Consider the following 10,588-nt stretch of genomic DNA (forward strand, 5'->3'; position numbering starts at 1 on the left):
TCGACGTCACGGGACGTTTTAAATGTTTACCCCTTTTCTGTCTCTAAAATGATAGATCTTTACATGGCCGTATGCCATCTGACAATTTGTGTGAGCGGCGCGAATATAGTTTCACAATTCCTCTGTGTTTAATACTTGATATTCCATTCAATTTTATGACAAGGCCTATTTTGCGTTATTACCAAATCCATTATCGTTCATCGTTTTGACGTTGATTCTATATTACAAACAGAATTTGACTCAATTAACCTGCATTACTGAAACACCGGGTCAGTCATAAAAGTTATTACATTTAACAGACAATTTTTCCCCAAAATTCATATTTCATAAATAAGAATACAGAACACCAACTACGTCATCGTGGTCGGTCAACAGGAAAGAATCGAGTGCGCTTGTGTGACAACATAGAAACCGCTGATGAAGTAATCCGTGCATAAAAACCTACTGTATAACTGAATATACAAATATACACAGACTGACAGTTGTGATTATGAGAATAAATTCCTAGCATACTTTCGCAGAATTAACAATTTACAAAACCTTCAAAGGATGGGTATGGTGTGGTAATTTGTTATGAAGTTGGCACAACAAATTACGGTGTGTTTGCGTGCTTGGGCAGAGCGACTGGCGCTTGTTGTGGCGTCTCCGGGTCTTCCCAACAAGTAAATCAGAGGGGGCAACATCCTGCTCAATCTTAACCGCTGTAAAATGAAATTATGTTATTAGCGAGCAGCCAAAATAGATATGAAAAGAGATTTTGCAGTATCGTTGCATGAAATGTTGAATAAAAAAAATCAAACCAATTCCATTCTTCAAGTCTGTACCTATGAGTGGATTTCAGTCAACCACCTAGGCACAAAGGCAACATTGCAGGATGGAAAAATCGAAATCGGAACAAAAAAGCAAACGAAAGGGAAATTGGACCTGTCTAGCTCGTTTGGTTTGAAGTAGTTAACTGATGCAAGGATCCAGATGTTTCCTCAAAGAAGCCAGGGTATGGCCATCAACAGTACAGCTGTGTACCCTGTTCCACGCTCCCACCACCCTTTGTGTAAAAAAGCATCACCTGCTCACCGGCAGCTGCATGTATTGAAGATTTAGAACATTGAGGATCTCCAGCTTTACAGTGTACAGTTTCATCCAGAAAGTGTCACAGACCTGCTAAAGCTGAGTGATATCTTCCAGTGATAGCACAATGACAGAAATCTGAATCCCAACTTGAATTCAAAGTCTTTATTTACATTGCTTAACTGCAGTTGAGTCCAAACGTGAAAGGCTGCTGCAGCTGAACACATGGTATATAGCCCCTAGCCAGACATCCTGTTTCCTTGTCATTATTACTTTTAACAATCCCTATTTTTGTATGCAGTCACAACACAATACAGATATGAAGAAAATACATTTCAATGCTTATTGTTTGATTATGAAAGAAAAGATCTAATTTATACACTATGAACTGGGCACCATGTCTTCTACTTTCCCAGAAGGAGACTGAGGTCAACAGCCTGCAATAAATAACCCAATGCTCTGCAATTTGTGTTGAATTTTGCAGTTTTTATAATTTCGCCTTTTTGTTCAACATAATCTATTTTTTACCTTTTTATTGTTCAGACCAGAAGGAACCACAATTTGACTTTCAAAGACAGTCACAAGTACTTGACATGCAAGCGTCAGTGTCGCCCCTATTAAAGTCCCCCAGGAAACAAGGAGCATTTTGGAGGTCAGCAGCAGAAAGGGAGTCCTCCAATGGCTCCCACCTTGCTGGGAAAGATCCAATCTCAGAGTCACAGGCTTGTTCTTATCTGTAACTATTTTCCTTCTGGTGATTGCATCTAAAAGAGCTTCAAGAAAGTGGTAATGCAGAGTTTTGGGGTTTTTTTTTCCCCAGAGGTTTCTGTGGCGGGCAAAACACTTTGATTACTTCTCATGAAGAAAACAAAGTAAAGTTAGCCGAGTTGTGCCGAGCCGAGACCCCCATGGCACGGATTCACAAGCAACAAGAGTGGTGATAAAGTGCACCACAGGACCTACAGGACTGGCCTGCCTCTGCTCATGAAACACAACCCCCTGCACGGCATGCCCCCGTCTCTGCATTTTCTGTGAAGGCCGGCTTTTCAGAATCATGATCTCAGATCAAGAAAATACTTGTTCGCTATCAGAGAGCGGTGTTAAACGGGAGATTAACTCTGAAGAGAAAGGCATTCCCCACTCCGGCCTTATCTTGCTGCTTGTATTGCGTGATTGATGACTCCACATTCTGGGTGGGCCCAGGCTCCTGACCCCATGTGACAGCACTCTGCGCCCCTGGAGCTGCACGACCGGGTCCAGCGCAGGGGAGCTGAGCGCACTTGGAGGCTTCAAGCCTGAGCAAATAACAGCCAGCTGTGAATCGTCAGCTCGCCACGTGTTGATACCCTGGTAGAGAGGGGGGCAGGCGGGCAGAGGCCTTTCATAAAACACAGGCGCTCTGCTCTTTCTCTGAACAAACATGCTCACTGGACTGTACACGTCAAAGTCCAAAAGCTGTTTATTTATCCTAAGTAATTGACTGTTTGGCTGAGTTTCATTAGTGAGTATAATTTAAGAAAGCACCAGATCTGTGATCTGTGAACGGCATGTTTTTGCCATCTTGATCTGCTGTTAAATTTGACTAAAGGTCTCTACACACCCACCTGTAGAGATATTTTGGCAGCAAAGGCGAAATCCTCTGAGATAATCTCAGAAAATTGCCTTGAAAAGAAAGAAAAGTGTGCAGTAGAACAGATGAAATACAGGATTGATTTAATGCAGTTCTGCAACACTTGTGCTTTAGCTGCCTGGATGGCCTCAGTAGATTACTACTACTGCTGCTTCTGTTCTTCAAAATACTGTTCAGTAAACTTCAGAGGGAAGCCCTTGATAAGTACAGTTATTAATACAAAGCCATTCATTAACTAAATACACAAACTAAATGACTTGGTGAATAACTTTGTTACAAATGAAGAGAGTTGATACCATTGTCTGTTACTGTAAACTACAAAGTAGGTAAATTGAATGAAATAATAATCAGGCACTGTAAATAGAGTAAAAAGATTGAAGTATCGATAGGCAGCACCTGAATCTTAAGTTCTAGTCTGAAGTACCATATTTATTATAATTATTAAACAGTGGGATTCTAACAAAATTTGATACAGCTGCAATGGAGTAAAGATGAAAGAAAATGGATACTCGCCTGGGCAATGAGGTCTGCGTATACACTGTATACCTGTAGCTCATCCTAATTTGTTTGGATCACTTCATTAGTGATCCCATTTCACTTTCTGTCCTTATCAGTTGTAGAGCTTATGAATTAACTTCTTTGTGTTCTGAGGCTCTTGTAAAATGCAGAGCCCACAAGGTTAGGGACTGTAAAGGATCATATACTGTCTCTAGGACTTGGGAAGGCTGCTGTGTAATGGTTAACAAGACTGTTTCCTCTTTAAACAAAGCAAACATAAAAGCAGCAGAAAGTGCTGTCACAAAGTATGTATTAAAACTGCTGGCAAACTGCTTGTTTTCTCCAAATGAACAGGCTTGCCTTGCCCATAACACAGACAGAATGTTACTTTGCCCTTTGCACAGAAAATTCCTTTGTACACGTCTGTTGTTGATTTGTATTTTGCAGTTTAGTATTGCCTACTCTTCACTATTCCTGAAAGCAGTAACACCATCTTTTTCCAGAGACAGGAACCAAAAACATTATTTGTTGCAAAAGTTTGTCTTTACTCACAGCACTGAACAGTATATTGAACAGAGCCGGTGAATCACAGTATAGCATTAAAACACCTTGCTAATTACAACTTTGAATCTTTTAAAGCCATAGTTCTCCATCTTTGACACACAATGCCCCTCTTTCACTTAACACAAAACCTCACCCCCACCTTTGTGTATAGGTTAAACATTTTATTTAAACATATTTTAAAAAATGATTTTATTTCAATTGCTATTTGTGAACTTAATCTTACATCAAAGACAATTATTTTTGGCTGAAAAAGTAGTGAAGGTTGTATGATCATACTTGAACTTCAGGTTATTTAACTGAAGAGTCTGCCTTAAACAATTTCTATGTGAGCTCTGATGCTGCATATTTGCCACAGTTTTTGAAATTCTCGGCTCTGGGGAAGAAAGAGCACAACGCAAGTCACCTTCAACGTCATGTCTGTTGCAGTGCTTAGTTTTGATCCTCCAAAGTGCAGAAGATCCAGCCTCACACAAACAGGTGGCTGAAAATGCCACAAGGATGTGCAGAGCATGCTCGCCTGTTTTGGGGTACACAGACAAGTAGACAACCAAACCTCCTCCAAAGTTAACTCATGGAAGGTGTCTTGGGCAGTTGCGTCGAAGTTTGTTCACTTTGTGGTTTCTGTCATCTCTGTATCAAAATAACACAGAATAAAAATGCTGAAAAATGCATGTTGAATTTGCTGGTTAGCTGAAAATACACATTGGTGATTAAAACACTGAATATCGTGAGAAGCTGGATTAGAAGGAGAGTCTTACATTTCTACTTATAATTTGCTGTTAAACATGTTGCCTTATAGTTGGAAAAATTAGGTACTATTTAAAATTAGTTGTATATAAAAAGCTCTCTCGCGTCACGTTTTATATCCTTGTATGCCCCCCTGGGGGGGGGGCACACCCCACCAATTGAGTACCTCTGTTTTAATCAGTTTATTTTTTTTCACATCTCTTGTGAAATTGAGTTAAGTGATGGGCTTTTACTAGTGGTCTGAGGAGTAAGTTCTTAATGAGGACATTCTGCTGCTGCCCTGCTGCCTCTATGAAGCCTCTATGGGCCTCTGTGAAGGTGCCTCTTCCACCATGATGACTTTGTTATTTTTCTGAACTCTCAGAAACTGTGCACACACAGAAGAGATCGATTGCCTGGGGACGGCAGCTCCTTCAGACACGATCGTCTTATTATCTTGCATGAGATGCGATATCAGGAAAGTTCCTGCTGCCTAGGACTGCATTCTAAGATTAAATGACACTTCTAACACTAAACGATACAAGGAGAAATAAACTTTGATTTTTTTCAGCTCTGCTATAAGGAACAGCTACAGCCTGCAAATGATCAAAATGCCCTCTGGATGTAATAATTATTTTAATCTTTTTTTATAGTTTAAATTTGTTTATACCCATCTCTTTTGTTTGGTTGGTGTACTGTACAGAGCTTTGACATGATGTGGCAGAGTCTAGAGGTGCTTATTATTAAACCAAATCAAACAGTTATCAGTGTGGGTGTTTAATTTAAATGTGGTTTACATGTTGTGTGTCTTACAGAAGACAGGGTTCCTCACAGTCTACAACTGTGGTGCCCAAACCTGATCCTGCAGGAACACCGTCTGCTGGCTTTCACTCCACAGTGCTGAGTGACGACTTAATTGATCAGAACTTTTATTTAACTTGTTTTTTGTTGTGGTCAGTTTTGAGTGTGAAAACTTCCCTACTTCAGGGATACGCTTTAGCACAAGGGACTTCACAGTGGTCCTCCTCAACCTGCTGGCTGTTATTTCTGAGAAAATGGCTCTTGATACTCGATTGATTAATGACGATCAGACACAGGTGGGAATAACTCTTTAGCAGCCACGCCAACAACAAGCATTTCTTCTGCTGAGGAGGTCCTGTTGGATACAGCTCAGGTGGCACACCTGAAGGAGCGCAGTTCTGATAGACTCAGAAACTGGGACAGGGCTGGTACCATCTGCAAGTCCCATCTGACCTTGACGTCGATGTGCTGGCGAGTAAGAAGTTGGCTGGAGCACAAACCAATAGACACCGCCTGGGTCGTCCAGAATAGCTGGGTCAGTGGTGGGCAGTCCTGGTGACCTGCTGCAGGTGCTAAATTCGGATGGACTCTTAACCTAAACCCGCTGGTTACTGCCCTAACTGGACCAATTGAACCACTTCTCCCAGTATTCCAGGTGCTGCTCGTTTAAAGAGACCTGGAAATCCTGCAGACACACCATCCCTCCAGAACCGTTACTGGGCATCCCTGATTAAAAGAAGATACAGTTTAGTTTCAGGCATTTTAAAGTTCACTTCACATATTGTGTTCTTTTGCTTCTCCTTTGTATCCTGCAGTTTTCAATGCATTCTGCCTTATACTTACTTTAATTTAGCCTGATAAAACACTTTATACTCTGTCCCCACTAATGACTGTAACAGATCTAGCTCATGGAATACAATTTCATACCTTTTTTCCTCCAGAATATTTCCATGGAAGACGAATGTTTTTACATCACATTGCTGTGGCAAAGTCCAAGGACAGGCTGTCTCCTGGGAATACCAGGCCTGGTGTGAGTGTGCATGTGTCTGTGTTTGTTTGTGTGTCTGCCCTGTGATGGACTGGTGTCCCATCCAGGGTGTCTGGGGTGTACCCTGCCTTGCGCCCGCTGATTGCCAAGAATGAATGAGTTAGCATTAATTGGAAAGCTTATTTGAATTCCAAGATTCCGGGACAGGCATTTGTTTCTGTCAATTAGAGCTTAAGGATCCTGAGTGTGTAAATACCTGCCACCCCACTGCTGTCCGTGTACGGGTTAATGCAGTTACACTCCAACATGGCTATTAAAAAATGAACTGTTTATTAGTTGGAAAAAACACACAGCTGCCCTAGATCCACAGCAAGCCCACAGGAGAACAGCTACATGCAGGCCGCAGGCTGCGACGGGTTTCAACTCCTCTGGCTTTAAAATCTGTTCATTTCTCAGCGCAAGCAGACCAATCCTTATTTCGCAGTGGAGGAAGACTAGGGAAAAAAGAGAGCTTCCATCCCCTGAACCAGCACCAAGACACCACGTGGGACCGGTTCCATTTGGCGTGTTTTCTTCTGCCAGATGTAACTGTTTTGCCGTGATGTGTGTTTTGAAGTGTTGAGCTTTCATTGCCTTTGCATGCCAGCCCAGCTGCTTAATATTATCAGTCCCCACTACGGGACTCAAATCCCAACGCAGGATTGTGTCTAAAGCTCTCTTAATCTGTAATTTGCACTTGCTGGGATGACCTCATGCACCTATTGGGCACTGGCGGTTTTTTAATGTTTAAACATCAAAGGTTATGTTTTTTGCGAAGGGGATCTTATAGATTGCAGCTGCCTTCAGAAACCAAACCTGTTTAAAATATGGCATTCCCATATGTGCGTTACAGCAGTAGAGTTTAAACAGTGGGTTCCAACGTCTGGAAGCTCTTTCATGCAAGAGCCCAGCGTGTTTGTCTGCATCCTGGTAAAAGAAGGGGCTGGATTTAAACTTCCCTTCTGTGACAAAGAAAGAGGGGTTGTTTTCATTCCTTGAGCGAGCCCTTAGTGAAAGGGAACGGTGTGAAAATTTCAGATGCAAATATTTGCATTTTGGCAGCCAAAACACAGCTACGTTGTCGCCATCATTCCTTACTGGATATAAAAAAAAACTCTGACAGAGGCAGTAGGTTGTGAAATTTAGTGTAGTCAACAAACTCACATTTGAATTTTTTGTAGTCTTTCATTTTGCCATCTCGGAAGTAAAAAGTGCACTCAGGTACTCAAAAGGTTTAGAAAAGTGTTATGTTTCCCAAAATATTTTTGCATTGATTTTTTTCGATGGTTACATGAAACCAAAATCAAAGAGCAGTAAACAATGCCTTGTCTGCCGAGTGGAATTCAAATACATGACATGAGATCTTTCAACATGTAACAGAAGAATAGCAGTTACAGATAAGAGGAGGCTATTCAACCCTTCTAGTCCACTTGATAGTAGTTAATTGATGCATGAATCTCATCCAGCTATTTCCTGAAAGAAACCAAGGTATCGGCTTCTACAACATGGCTGAGTAGATAGTTCCACTCTATTTTGGGTACGTTTTTGACTATATATTGTAACATGCCTGCCTTTGCTTCCTGCTTCCCCACATTGCCTAGAAGAAGTGTGTGGTTTGTCATTTTGTTTTAAGTGACAGCTGAATTTACCGCGCAAAACTGGAATCCGTGTTCAAAGAGATGCATCTCCAGATCTTTTTCATCTTAAACTTCTTTACCCTTAGAGGGTGGCGGTGAGCAACATTTAATTCCTAGTATTGGTGAACAATAAGAGCCGTGCCAAATTGCAATACCTCTCAATGCACAGGGCAATAAAACGTCAGGTGAGGACTTTGCTGGGATCTGTGCAGGAGACGGTTTAGCCATCAAAACATGAATAAATCACGCACCGTGTTGAAAGACAAATGTTACATCGCCAACAGAGTGTGACTTAATAGCTGGCAGCGAGCCATACCTTACAGCCCCCCTCTCACCCCAGACTCACTTCAAAACACATTTATTTACCAGAGAACGAGTTTCTTATATGAAGGCACCGCCTGCTGCTGAAAAGACAGGAAGTTTAAAGTTTTCTGCTTAAAAGATTTGACACAAGTTGAGTTCCCACCTGTTTAAATAAAGAAGTAGTTCCTGATGATGATTCACTACAGGCAGACCACACAGAGGGGTGCCTTCACTGCAGTCTCCTACTGGCTAAAGGGGGTTTCAGTCCCTCTCTTCTGGTTTCTGAAAGAAGCAACAGGGCTTTTCAGATTTCTGAAGAGTTTTTTTTTTTGTCCACGACTGTTGTTTCTGGGTGTTGAGAAAAAAAAGACAAAACAACCCCCTGAACTAGAGATGCAGCAGGCAGGATCTTAATGAAATGCAGGGTTTCCCCCAGCATCGAAACGCTGAGATGCCACCGTCTTCTTTTAACGCCGAAATCCTGTTCGGTAAACCTGACATGCTGGATTAGTAATAAAATACTGCACACTCTCCTGTGGGGGTGGGGGTTTGACTGTGTGCCCAGGTGTGTCACTGCTACCTGCTTACCAGAATCATAAAGTAAATTTGCCTTGACTTCTTTTTTTCCTCTGGGATCCTGGGAAAAACAATTTGGCATTATTTCAAGAAAATCATCGTCTAACAACAGGCCAACTGGGCGAAATGGCCTCCTGTAATTTCTCGCCCGTTTTATTCCTTTAATATTAGGTTATATTTTAACTTCTGTGAAAACAGGCATATTCTATTGGTCCTTCATTTTTCCTATTTTTTTTCCATGCGTGAGGATGTTGTCAATAAACTCTCCCACAGCTGTAACTTGTAACTCCACTTTGATGTTCTCTATCGAGTTTGGAACATGACCGAGGTGGGCAAAAGAAAAAAAAAAGTTTTTAACTGCTTCGGGCTGGAAAGAGCCGAGCAAAGCCCGAATTTAAAAAGGGTGGTCACGTGAAGGTATTCGGAGGTCAAGGCTTTGTTTGTCGGAATATTGTAAATAGTAAGTAATAAAAACCCCTTCAAGCGTATTCATTATGAAGTAACGTTACACCCTCCTGTTTCAACAGAAGAATCGCGCCTTCTGAAAGGGTTTTGAAATGTTCGACGGCTTGAAGCACCGCCGGTAGAGCTCCGCGCCTATTTTTTTTACTCAGTATCCCGATAGACGCCTCTGGCTCTCTCTGTTCCTGCTCAGGCGTGATGATCCTGCTGACTGACGGCACGCATGTGGACGGAGCACGGGGGATCAACCAGCACGACTCTGTTGCAAGGAGGGCCGAGCCCGAGAGTTGCTCAGACACATTGTTTGGGAGCGGTCACCACTTTGTTGGAAGTTAAAGAGATGTGGAAGAGTTCCCCCCCCCATTACACTTCCTAGAAACCTGCAGTATTTTAAAGCTACGACTACCACTTCAAAACTACGGAAACCACACAAGAAACGCACTAAGGGACCTACACTACTTCGGCTGAACGAAGCTGGGCGGTTTTGCAACACCTGATGGAAACATTTTTTTGAAAGAAAACTGCTTCCAGATTTGACCTGCCTAAAAAGTCAAGCTAAAATATATCTATCTCGAAAGTGGTGGATGAATCGTTGGAAACTAATCGCGATGAGCAGGGGAAATCAAATTCCATTGCCAACGAAGGTTATTGCAAACCTACAGAAGGAGATCAGTATCATTTAATTCTGTTAATGAAAGTTACACCAACTACAAACTTGTCTACACCAGCATCTGTTAGAATTGGGGAGCCTGGTTGCACCTGTGCTAGCTTCTGTTAAGGAAAGTCGCAAAGTATGACAAATACTAACCAAAATGCGAACTAATAATAGATACGTAGGAGTTTTATAACGTCTTCCTGTGACGGGTGTCAAAAAACAACACGTATAATTGAGAAATACGTGAAATGTATTAGATAAAACTTATTACTCTTAGTAAACTAGTATTTTACTTAAAATACAGAGTGCTATTGCATCACACATATACAAATTTCAGTTTAACAAACTCAAAAACATTTATAAGAAGTCCTTTGTCCCCAGTGCAATAAAACTGCTCAATTAATGTACGTAAAGGTAGTTCCCCCACTACTATACGTATTTAGCAATTTATTTATGTATTACCTAATGTTGTTGTGATTTCATGTACTTTATGCAAATTAATGTTTTGCTTGTGTGTTTTGTACTTTTATGGGAGAAGCCAAAGACAAATTCTTCACTAGTGGACAATAAAGTATCTTCTTATCTATCTTTCCTCCCCTAAAAGATCACCCTAAAAACTCTGGCAAAGTACAAAAGTAAAT

The sequence above is a fragment of the Atractosteus spatula genome, chromosome 22 (assembly GCF_055471065.1).
Source record: "Atractosteus spatula isolate fAtrSpa1 chromosome 22, fAtrSpa1.hap1, whole genome shotgun sequence".
NCBI classification, from domain to species: Eukaryota; Metazoa; Chordata; class Actinopteri; order Semionotiformes; family Lepisosteidae; genus Atractosteus; species Atractosteus spatula.